The following is a 13,075-nucleotide window of genomic DNA, read 5'->3' as shown; positions in this document are numbered from 1 at the left end:
GCTAAAAAATCATGATTATATCATCAAGGAAGAAGGGTTTTAGGGAGCCAACTCACAATCTCTGCCTCAGATGTGACTCTTTGGTTCTAGGGTCACTTCCAAAATTATATGCCTGTCTTGGTTTATAGAGATCACCTAGTCACTTCCACATTCTCAATAACACCTGGCTCATGGTATTCATGACATCCTAAGTCCTACTGTCAGTGACCAAGACAACGTTCATGTACATGCAGATAGCCTACATACCACCCTAGCATCATAATTTTTACTTCCTCAATGCCAATACTTTCATCTTCCCTCCAGTTCTGCCATCCCCTCTCTCATCCACATACTAGATCTTGTCATCACCTTTGACATCTTAAACTCAAAGCCCCACACCAAACCCAAATTCCTATCCTTCCAGCTTTCTTACTTTCCGACTCTGTCACAAATGAAGACCACTAGTCTCCTGAGAGCTGCATTTTTCCCAGTCTGTCAGGCTTTCTCTCTCTCTCTCAATCAATCTCTCTCTTTCTTTTTCTCCCTTCCTCCCTTCCTTCTCTCCTTTAACCAATCTGGACACCACAGTTGCTCATATGAGCTATCAATCTACCTCCCCAGCAAACCACCAACCAGAATCAATTGTCTCTAAAGGAGTAATCCTCAAAATTGCCTTACAATTGTCACATAGTCTTAAAATTGTCCTTTGATACTACTTTCTCCTCTCCTAGATTATAGCCTGTGTCTTCTCTATATTTTAGTTGCAGAAGTGTCACAGTACGTGATTTACAGGAGTCACCTAGCAAATGTTAACTAGTTTATGGGTAGAATGATGGACAGATAAATGACTTGATGATAAGAAAGTAAACTAGACTATAGTATACTTATGTGGATTTGTAGATTTATAACTACTTAAAGAAACAAATAATGCCAATTATGATGAACATAAGCCCAAGGCAAGCTCATGAAAGGCTTAGTTCAAGATTTTATCCTTGGACTTGTCCTGCTCAACAACATGAATGAGGACACGATTATTAAAAATACCGAAGATTGGGGCTGGCCCCGTGGCCGAGTGGTTAAGTTCGCGCACTCCGCTGCAGGCAGCCCAGTGTTTTGTTGGTTCGAGTCCTGGGCGAGAACATGGCACTGCTCATCAAACCACGCTGAGGCAGCGTCCCACATGCCACAACTAGAAGGACCCACAACGAAGAATATACAACTATGTACTGGGGGGCTTTGGGGAGAAAAAGGAAAAAAATAAAATCTTTAAAAATACCAAAGACTTGAAACCAAAAGAGTAAAATAAATATGGTATGCTAGAAACAAGATCCAAAGGATCTTGATAGGCTAGAATGATGGGTCAAATTAATCAAATCATTCTATATGTATGTGTGTGTGTGTGTGTGTGTATATATATATATAGTCTTTTTAATCATTTATTTTTTTTACATAAAGACAAATGCAAAGTCCTTCATTTCATTTATTTCTTTACTTAGATCCCAAACCCCAACTTCACAGATGCAGTGATATAATGCAATAAACAAAACAGTACAAATGAAAATATATATAAGCCTTTATGCTATTGCAAAGCTGTTTGAATGAAGAGTTCTCCCAAAGCGAATGCTACTTCCTTATAGACATAAGGCATCCTACTTTGTAGACATAAGGCATCAAGAACTGAGTCCTAATTTACTCCGTGTGCAATCACAATTCAAGCACTGTGTTTAATGCAGGGCACTCAGATATTTTCAGAATAATCTGGACCAAGCAAAACAAATTCAAAGAAAAGTCACCTCACAAAACTCATGGGAAAGGTCTGCATCTTAACCGTCGTATCTGTTCCCACGCTTAGCACACTGATGCTGCCGAAGGCTATAGTTTTACAGCCTCAGGGTTTCAAAACAATCAATGCCTGTCACAGTAGGCACTCTGTAGAAATCAGTTAAATAATTAAATGAATAAAGACAAACTCTTACTGCTTTTGTATCAAGTTTAAAAATTTAAGACCTCTTCATTTGCTTTATGTAACCAATATTATTGAGTCCCCTGAGTTATCTCCCCTCATGATCTGAGATCACTTTTTTAAGAAATAGGGTATTCTTTAAAAATAACTAAAAGATTTTTATAGTATCTCCATTTACGTAAGCCCTATACATAGAATTTTATTAAGTCTGGTTTAAGATGAAGAAATTAAGAATACTGACAATATTGATAAAGATCATTTCCACTCCTAACATTCTGTGAACAACTCTGATCTCTTGCTTGAGCCAAAAAAAAACCCAAACCAAGTCTAAAATGGAAGGAGTGATCCAGGAGTACTGACTTAACTCTATTATTTAAGTGCACGATGATTTCATTTTGCTATGTAAGTCATTATGATCCACTGGTCAGTTGGAAATTATATCTGAACCATTCTCAGAAAATCAGCCCATTTGCTAACAAGCCTTACAATTACACCTAAGTCCATGTTACATTAATGCCTCGGGCTTGATTTATATCCTTCAAAGGGTGAATTCATATGTCTCTGAACTATAAAGTCTTTTTTCAGGATATCACCTGTTATTATTAATTCAACATCTCATGGTGACACAAAATCCTCACCACACTGGAACAATGGAAATACATGCAGAAAGAACCACAGAATTCCCTGAGCCCTGCAATATACAAATCAATGTGGAGTCACAGGTTTTGGGGTCCCAGAATAGGTCATCTCCATCCTCATCACACATGATTGGGTGCATTTCATAGAGGAAGAAAGTGAGGTAGGATGTGAGCACAAAGGGCCAAGATTTCTACCACAGCTATGAAAAACAAATGCGCTGGGCTGCAGCAAAAGTGTTCCGAACACTCACCCATCCTGCCTCTGCGCAATTAAGTGATTCTGATTTTTTAAATAGATTTACTTGTTTATTGCTTTTTTATTGCACTATTTAAATATTTTGAAATACCTATTTTAAAAGTCTCACAAGCTACAAGACGGGCAAGACTGCACAGCAACAATTAAAACCAACCAACAAACAAAAACACAAGAGTTGTTAATAGGCAGCAGAAGGAGTCAGTAATTTACTTCCTCTACTTATTCAAAATGATGCTTTCCTTAAATTTTCCAGCATACCCACTGAAGTGTATCCAAACCATAAATATAGTGTGGATGAGCATCCAGGGAAAATATCAACACCAGATTAAGTATTTTAATTATCTTACAGAATCATTTCTTTACATCAAGAATAAAATGAACGGAAGAAAATATTACTGGATCAAAGAGCTTAGCTACGAGTTAGAGTAGAGGACTAGCAAGTGCATGGCAGGCATGTCACCACCCTTGTCTCTAGAACCTGAACACTCAGTTAACTCCAGCACATCCCATGGCATCTGGACACAGCCATGCCATCCCAGCCCAGCATGACAATCAGCCCCTTCCAACCTGAAATAAAATATATTAATCAAGTCCAAGTTGGATTCATAAATAGATTTATATACAACTGAAGGTGAACTAATTGCCTAGAATGTTTTCTATCCATGTGTGTTATGCTACATGCCAAACAACTATCTCAATATTAAAAAATAACAATCAAGAATCTTGAACATGCACACAAATGCACTGAAAACATGCCAGGCACTATACTACATGCTTTATTTGTATAATTTCTTTTGATCTTCCTTATGTTAGGTTTTGTTATTATCGTCATTTTAAGGGGAGAAAACTGAGCCTTTGGGTGGTTAAAGAGCTCCTCTAAAGACACCCAGAAAGTATGTGGTAGGTCTGCTCAGCTCTCATTCCTACAACTGTGCTCTTAGCCAACACAGGGTACTGTCCCCCTTTTTCTTTTCAAAGGCTCAAATTGTCTATTTGATACAACTACTTACTTTTAACAGGAGAATTTCACACTCTTCATCCTAGTGTCTTGGCCCTGACAAGTTAATGACTACTGTGAAAATCCTTTAAACTGTCAACTGCACAACACACTGTTTAACCATTGCACGTGTCCTAATGTTAAACAATGAATGTTCAGTTGAAATCTGAATAATATTATTGTATGTACTATCCAAAACGGAACAGTGCTTAGAGGAATTCCTTCACCTAGAAGATAAACTTTTAAAAGGGATGTCAGGGTGGTAGAGCTGCACATAGTGATCATGTTTTTAGGCTTTTTTTTTTTTTTTTGAGGAAGATTAGCCCTGAGCTAACATCTGCTGCCAATCCTCCTCTTTTTGCCAAAGAAGACTGGCCCTGAGCTAACATCCATGCCCATCTGCCTCTACTTTATATGTGGGACGCCTACCAAAGCATGGCGTGCCAAGCGGTGCCATGTCCGTACCCAGAATCTGAACCAGCACACCCCAGGCCGCTGAAGAGGAAGGTGCAAACTTAACTGCTGCGCCACTGGGCTGGCCCCATGTTTTTAGGCTTTTAAAAGTGGAATGAGTTCCACCACTAAGAAGCTGGAGGGAAGGCAATATGGGTGGGATTTGCTCCTGGACATTAGAATTTTCCATGTAATGAATGGTCCAAAGAAGAAATTATCGAACTAAAAAGATAACACGCTCATATAATTAAATTTTAAAACTAAAAGATCAACTTTAGACAAAAGAACATTTATTATACTAATGTATCTGTTCATATTTACTCCCCCTGCCAGGATAACCATGTTCTGGTATGGTATAATCTAGCCTACACTGAACACGGACCACAGGTAATTAGAAAAATGTCCCAAATAACCTTGGTTCTAAGCATTTCAAAGAAAACCTCTGAAAGAGTTATATGGTTAGTCTGTTTCTAAATGTCCTGGAAGGTTCTAGAAGCTACCCACCATCACAGAAAAGCATGAACCAGGAGACACTTGACACTCACAGAAATATAATAATTCCAAAGGCAAAGAGTAGGGGGTTTGGGGGCAAGAAGATAGAAACTCTGTTCTAATGATGGTCAAATATGGAGGGGAGATGAGAGGGACCAGGAACCAAAGCATTAAATTATTTACCTACAAAGAGTGACTTATGAAAAGTGAGATGAATGTTACCACCTTATGGTGGTGCAGAATGGCAAGTCCTGCCAATAGTGCAATAGTTGTCAAATTCTCTTTGCCTGCAAATCTCCTGATGCACGTATTTAAAGTGCAGATTCCTAGGCCCCATTTCCAAAGATGCTGATTCAGTAGATACGGTGTACTATCCACCGATGAGCGTTTTTAAAAGCACCACAGGTGATTCTGATGCAGGTGGTACTAGATTGAGAGGCTACAGGATTTCCTTGGGCACTAAGCCCCAATTCTGACAGCTGCCACGGAGTAACTGTGAGTATCTGTCAGTGGGTGAGCAAGACCCTGGCAAGGCTCTTACACAAAAAATATACAATCTGCTTGTCAGAGAAGTTTAACTATCAAAGAATACTATATATCATAACTGATTTCTCCTTTCCTTACACACCTAAAAATCAAATGTAGAGTAACAGATGCAGAAGAAAAGGAAAGCATCAGTTCAGTATTTTTTCTCACTAAACTCAAACATTAATAGATGATACCTTAACCCTGCTCTTGTTCTTATTTCTGGGTTTGTTTGTTTGTTTGTTTGGTGAGGAAGATTGGCCCTGAGCTAACATCTGTTGCCAATCTTCCTCTTTTTGCTTGGAGAAGATTGTCCATGAGCTAACATCTGTTGCCAATCTTCCTCTATTTTGTATGTGGGATGCCACCACAGCATGGCTCAATGAGCATGTGTGTAGGTCAATGCCCAGGATCTGAACCCACAAACCCCAGGCCGCTGAAGCAGGGTGCACGAACCTAACTACTATGCCACCAGGCCAGCCCCTCTGGTATCTTTTTGTTGGAAGAAGGGAGAAGGGTAAGTTGGACACCAGAGCAGCATTCAGGAAGCTTGCTTTTAAGAGACTAAGTTACAAATATATTAATGACTTTTAATATTCAAATCAAATACTAAGATGTGTTTCTCTATCTGTTACGGGATATAAAATTCATATACATATTCATATGCTGAAGTCCAAACCCCTAGTACCTCACTGTGACTGTATTTGGAAACAAAGTCTTTAAAGGGGGAATTAAGTTAAAATGAGGTAATTGGGGCAGACTTTAATCCAGTATGACTGTTGTCCTTATAAGAAGAGGAAATTTGGACACAGATACAGACAGAAGATAATGTGAAGACAAAGGGAAAAGGCAGCCATCTATAAGCCAAGGAGAGAGGCCTCAGAAGAAAGCAACCCTGTTGACACCTAGATCTTGGACTTCCAGCCTCCAGAACAGTGAGAAAATAAATTTCTGTTGTTTCGTCCACACAGCCTGTGGTACTTCATTATGGCAGCCTGAGCAAACTAATACATCTTCCCATATAAAAAGTGAGGCAATTCTATGTCCTCCGATACCTTCCTCAAGACAGTGCTCCTTGTCCTAGTTCTGAAAGCAGGCCAGCCTTGTTCAGAGTTGATGCTCTGGAGTTAGACTGAGAAAAAGAAGGAGAGAATGAAGCACCAGATTTTAAACTTACCACTCCGTGATGCCTTGAAGCTCATGGCACCACTACTGCTCATTTCCTGTGGCTCCTTTTCCGCTGCTGGGTCTGGAAGAGCAGAGTGGGGACTGGGGAGGTGAGGACTACAAAGAAATAAGTCCAATATTCACAAACCCAAAATCAACTCGTTTTCTCCTTTCTTTTCTTATCAGGGAGAGAACGGATGGGTCCTTTCCATTTTCTAGATGTAGCCTCCTTTGGTTTTATTATTAAATGTACGCAAATATGAGCAGGCTGTTTTACACTGGGGAAGTGTTTATGTGAACAGGGGTGGGGGACTGTATTCTGAAACATTTCATTTTGGAAGGAAAAAATGGGCTACAGTCCACCCCGGTCAAAACACTTCACCTAGGGTGCATCCGTGTATTGAAAAGGCCCAGGCCCTCCACCTGAGAACAGCTTCCTGGCAACGTCCTGGATTTTGATGGAGTTGTTTTTAATGGGCCTTTCTCCTGCTGCCTGCATTAACCAAGAGGCACTGATAGGTTAACTTCCTCTTTGGGGTAATTCCAGTCCTTACTCATTAGCTTCCTGAACAGGGCTACCTTCCTATCCTCTCCCACTAGTCTTTTATCATCCTTCTTCCACATTAGTGACAGAAAAGTTGGAGAAAGGATAATGCTTCAAATCAGAAAAGAACTTACAAAAAGTTACATTAACAGAAAAATTTACTAGATGAACCCCTCCTTGCTTTAGCAATACTCAGCATCAAATCCCTTCTTAGGTTCTACAGTTTTATAACTGCCCCAAACAAAACTGGTTCTTAAAGAGAAATAACCCCCCACAGATACACCCCCAGTGCAGGAACATTCTAAATACTTCTGAATATAAACAGTCTTTAAGCCAGTTGCCTATAGTTAAGAAACTACTTTAAACAGCTCCACTCTCATACAAGCAGAGCTTCTCAGTTAACAAACTCAACTTGCTCATGGCCTTCAGAGTATCAAAAAGAATAATGGTCATGACTGTTTATAATGTATTAAATAAATAAAAATCCATGAATCTATAGTGATACTGAGAAAAAGGGTGAGTAAGGAAAATTCTTTACAGAAGAATGCCAGAAGCTCAATATAGAAGCAATGAAAGAATTACAAAATCTCCATTTTGCAAGTCCAGTGTAATAGCTGATTCAGCCAGGGATCAAAGGAGGCTAAAACTTTTGTTGAAAAGCCATTAGGAAACAGGATATTTGCACTTTGCCAAGAATCACTCCACAAATTCTTACTAACTGCAGAGGGAAAATGTACTTTTACAGTGGAAAGATCTGGCAGTCATCACCTCTGCAACAGTAATACTGAGACAGCAGGACACTATGAGATATGAAATTCACAGCATCACCTATGATGTAGTTTTGGCAAAAATGTTTGCTACGGTCTGAATGTTTGTGTACCCCTAAAATTCATATGTTGAAATCCCACCCCCCAAGGTATTAGCTATTAGGAGGTAAGGACTTGGGAGGTGATTAATTCATGATTGGGGAGCTCTCATGAATGAGATTAGTGCCTTATAAAAAAGACCCCCACAGAGCTCCTTAGTCACCACTTGAGGCTATGAGACATCTGCAACCCAGAAGAGGGCTCTCGCTTGACCATGCTGCAACCCTGATCTCGGACTTCCAGCCTCCAGACCTGTAAGAAATAAATTTCTGTTCTTTATAAACTACCCAGTCTATGGTATTTTTGTTATAGCATTCCAAATGGAATAAGATAGTGTTTAATCTGAATTTACTCACACTTCCATACCTAACTTCCAGTTCACAGGAAATACACATGATAGAGAATAAGTAAATGACACAAGGAAACCATCAAGAAACCCATAATGTGGGACATTCTCCAAGACAACTAGCCTAGACTTTCCAAAAAGTTAAAGAAGAAGGTGTTCAGTCTGCTACATGTTAAAAGAGACCAAGGAATACTTATATCAGAGAAAATACACTTTAAAACAAAAACTGTCATAAGAGACAAAGAAGGACACTAAATAATGATAAAAGGAACAATCCAACAAGAGGATATAACACTTGTAAATATCTATGTACATAACATTGGAGCACTTGAATATATAAAGCAATCATTAACAGACATAAAAAGAGAAATAGCCAGTAACACAATAATAGTAGGGGACTTTAACACTCCACTTACACCAATGGACCACTTACACCAATGGATAGATCAACCAAACAGAAGATCAATAGGAAACATTGGCTTTAAATAGCACATTAGACCACATGGACTTAGTAGATATATACAGAACATTCCAGCCAGAAACCATAAAAAACACATTCTTTTCAAATGCCCATGGAACATTCTCCAGGATAGACTACATATTAGGCCACAAAACAAGTCTCAGTAAATTTAAAAAGACTGAAAAAATACCAAGCATCTTTTCTGACCACAATGGTATGAACCTAGAAATCAACTAAGGAAGAAAATCAGAAAAGCCACAAATATGTGGAGGTTAAACAAAATGTTACTGAACAACGATTGGGTCAATGAAGAAATCAAAGAAGAAAAAAACACCTGGAGACAAATGAAAATACAATATGCCAAAATTTATGGGATACAGCAAAATCAGTTCTATGAGGGAAGTTTATAGCAACACAGACCTACCTCAACAAACAAGAAAAATCTCAAATAAACAATCTAACAATGCATCTAAAGGAAATGGAAAAAGAAGAACAAGCAAAGCCCAAAATCAGTAGAAGGAAGGAAATAATAAAAATCAGAGCAGAAATAAATGAAACAGAGACTAAAAAAAAATAGAAAAAAATCAATGAAACTAAGAGCTGGTTCTTTGAAAAGATAAACAAAATTGACAAACCTTTAGCTAGACCACCAAGAAAAAAAGAGAGAAGGCTCAAATAAATGAAATCAGAAAATGAAAGAGGAGAAGTTACAATGGACACCTCAGAAATACAGAAGATAATAAGAGAAAACTACAAAAAGCTATATGTCAACAAATTGGATAATCTAGAAGAAATGGATAAATTCTTAGAATCATACAACCTTCCAAAACTGAATCAAGAAGAAATAGAGAATTTGAATAAACCAATCACCAGTAAGGAGTTCAAAACAGTAATCAAAAACCTCCCAAAAAATAAAAGTCTAGGACCAGGCAGCTTTCCTGGTGAATTCTACCAAACATTCAAAGAAGACTTAATACCTATCCTCAAACTCTTCCAAAAAATTGAAGAGGAGGGGAAGATTCCTAACTCATTCTACAAGGCCAACATTACCCTGATACCCAAACCAGACATAGACAACACAAAAAATAAAAGCATAGGTCAATATCACTGATCAACACTGATGCAAAAATCCTCAATAACATACTAGCAAATTGAATACAACAATACATTAAAAAGAGCATACAACATGATCAAGTGGGATTTATTCCAGGGATGCAGGGATGGTTCAACATCTGCAAATCAATCAATGTGATACACCACACTAATAAAATGAAGAATAAAAATCATATGATCATCTCCATAGATGCAGAGAAAGCATTTGACAAGATACAGCATCCATTTATGATAAAAACTCTGAATAAAATGAGAAGGAAAGTACCTCAACATAATAAAGGCCACATATGACAAACCCACAGCTAATATCATTCTCAGTGGAGAAAAACTGAAAGCTATCCCTCTAAAAACAGGAACCAGGCAAGGATCACCACTTTCACCACACTTATTTAACATAGTATTGGAAGTCCTAGCCAGAGCAATCAGGCAATAAATAGAAGTAAAAGAGATACAGACTGGAAAGGAAGAAGTGAAACTGTCACTATTTGCAGATGACATGATTTTATATATAGAAAACCCTAAAGAATCTACCAAAAAATTTCTAGAAATAATAAATGAATATGCTAAAATTGCAGGATACAAAGTCAACATACAAAAATCAGTTGTGTTTCTATACACTAAAAATGAGGTAGCAGAAAGAGAAATTAAGACTATAATCCCATCTACAATTGCAACAAAAAGAATAAAATATCTAGGAATAAACTTAACCAAAGAGATGAAATATCTTTACACTGAAAACTATAAAATGTTCTTGAAAGAAATCAAAGAAGACACAAAGAAATGGAAAGATAGTCTGTGCTCTTGGATTGGAAGAATTAACATAGTTAAAATGTCCATACCTCCTAAAGCAATCTATAGATTCAATGCAATCCTTGTCAAAGTTCCAACAACATTTCTCACAGAAATAGAACAAAGAATCCTAAAATGTATATGGTACAACAAAAGACCCCGAATAGCGAAAGGAACCCTGAGAAAAAAAGAACAAAACTGGAGGTATCACACTCTCTGATTTCAAAATATACTACAAAGCCACAGTAACCAAAACAGCATGGTACTGTCACAAAAACAGACACATAGATCAATGAAACAGAATTGATAACCCAGAAGTAAATCCACACATCCATGGACAGCTAATTTTCAACAAGGGAGCCAAGAACATACAGCGGAGTAAAGGAAAGTCTTTTCAATAAGTAGTTCTGGGAAAACTGGACAGCCACATGCAAAAGAATGAAAGCAGAGCATTATCTTAAACCATGCACAAAAGTTAACTCAAAATGGATTAAAGATTTGAATGTAAGACCTGAAACCACTAAACTTCTAGAAGAAAACATAGGCAGTACACTCTTCTACACTGGTCTTAGCAGCATATTTTCAAGGACCATGTCTGACCAGACAAGGGAAACAATAGAAAAAATAAACCAATGAGACTACATCAAACTAAAAAGCTTCTGTACAGCAAAGGAAACCAGCAACAAAACAAAAAGACAACCTAACAATTGGGAGAAGATATTTGCACATCCTATATCTGATAAGGGGTTAATATCCAAAATGTATAAAGAACTCATACATCTCAACAACAGAAAAACTAACAACCCAGTTAAAGAACGGGCAAAAGATCTGAACAGAGATTCAGATGGCCAAGAGTCACGTGAAAAACATTCAACATCACTAACTATCAGGGAAATGCAAATCAAAGCTACAATGATATATTACCTCACTCCCGTCAGAATGGCTGTAATTAACAGGACAGGAAATAATAATTGTTGGAGAGGATGTGGAGAAAAAGGAACCCACATACACTGCTGGTGGAAGCACAAACTGGTGGAGCCACTACGGAAAACAGTATGAAAATTCCTCAAAAAATTAAGAATAGAAATGCCATATGATCCAGCTATTCCACTGCTGAGTATTTATCCAAAGAACATGAAAACACAAATGCATAAAAACACATGCACCCCAGGGCTGGCCCCATGGTCGAGTGGTTAAGTTCGCACGCTCCACTGCAGGCGGCCCAGGGTTTCACCAGTTCGAATCCTGGGCTCGGACGTGGCACTGCTCATCAAACAACGCTGAGGCAGCGTCCCATATGCCACAACTAGAAGGACCCACAACTAAGAATATACAACTATGTACCGGGGGGCTTTGGGGAGAAAAAGGAAATAAATAAATAAATAAAAACACATGCACCCCTATGTTCACTGCAGTGTTATTTATAATAGGCAAGATGTGGAAGCAACCTAGGTGCCCATCAAGGGACAAATGGATAAAGAAGATGTGGTATATATGCACAATGGAATACCACTCAGCCATAAAAAATGATGAAATCTGGCCATTTGTGACAAGATGGATGGACCTTGAGGGTATTATGCTAAACGAAACAAGTTAGAGGGAGAAAGTCAATACAGTATGATCTCAGTCATAAATAGAAGATGAAAACAACAACAAACAATCACATAGAGACAGAGATTGGATTAGTGGTTACCAGAGTGGAAAAGGGAAGGGAGGAGGGCAAAAGGAATGACTAGGCACACGTGTGGTGATGGACTGGAACTAGTCTTTGGGTGGCGAACACGATGTAATCTACACAGAAATCAACATACAATGATGCACACCTGAAATTTATATAATGTTATAAATCAATGTTACCATAATAAAAAAATCTTTTTTAAAAAGAGAGTAAGGAAACATAACGGAATGCAAGGCATGAAACTTGATTAGATCTTAATGTTGAAAAAAAGTATAAGACATTTTTCGAATAAGCAGGGAATTTTCAAAATAGTGGATATTAGATGATAAAACAATCATTGTTAATTTTCTTAGGTGTAAATTGTATTATGGTAATGAAGGAAAAATCTCCTTATTCTTAGGAGATGCATTCTGAAGTATTTACAGGTGAAATGCTCTGAAGTGTGAAACTTAAGAGAGAGAGAAGAGCAGATACAGCAAAATGCTAACTTTGCTGGCGCAGCCTACTGGCGTGGTGCATGAAGTTCTTTCCTTTTGTAATAACTGCTCTGCAGTTATGCCCTACTGTGCCATTTTATTCCCAATCAAGAGTATTTTGTCCAGTGTCTCCAGATTCCAGCCCAGTGTTTCTGCACGGGCTTTGTTATCTAACAGCAGGAGCATCTGCTCTGTGTGCTAGCTTTGGGTTTTCTTTATGGAGGCACACCCAGGAGCACCCAGGCAGGCAATGAGAAAGCTGTTCCACACCCTGAATTCCTTATTTCCTACAGGCAATGAGGTAGAAAGGGAGTCTTGAATTATGGCTGAACC

The 13,075-nt window shown here is 38.2% G+C and overlaps 1 protein-coding gene across 35 annotated transcripts in view; it reads right to left on the bottom strand.

Moving 5' to 3' along the window:
* Window positions 1-13,075, bottom strand: part of LYPD6B (LY6/PLAUR domain containing 6B) — a 170,962-nt gene that overhangs the window by 114,153 nt on the left and 43,734 nt on the right. For 7 of the 35 annotated variants that reach the window (XM_070507688.1, XM_070507681.1, XM_070507679.1 and 4 more), the window contains one exon: window positions 6,481-6,552. The exons of 25 other annotated variants lie outside the window; for them this stretch is intronic. The gene's annotated coding sequence lies outside the window, so the exon portion shown is untranslated. Of the gene's footprint in view, window positions 1-6,480; window positions 6,588-13,075 lie in introns of all 35 variants that reach the window. 3 more of the 35 variants (XM_070507682.1, XM_070507689.1, XM_070507692.1) reach the window with 1 other exon arrangement.

Source organism: Equus asinus, chromosome 4 (genome assembly GCF_041296235.1).
Source record: "Equus asinus isolate D_3611 breed Donkey chromosome 4, EquAss-T2T_v2, whole genome shotgun sequence".
Lineage (NCBI taxonomy): Eukaryota > Metazoa > Chordata > Mammalia > Perissodactyla > Equidae > Equus > Equus asinus.
Note: the sequence above shows the minus strand (reverse complement) of the source record. Positions and strands in the feature narration are given on the sequence as shown.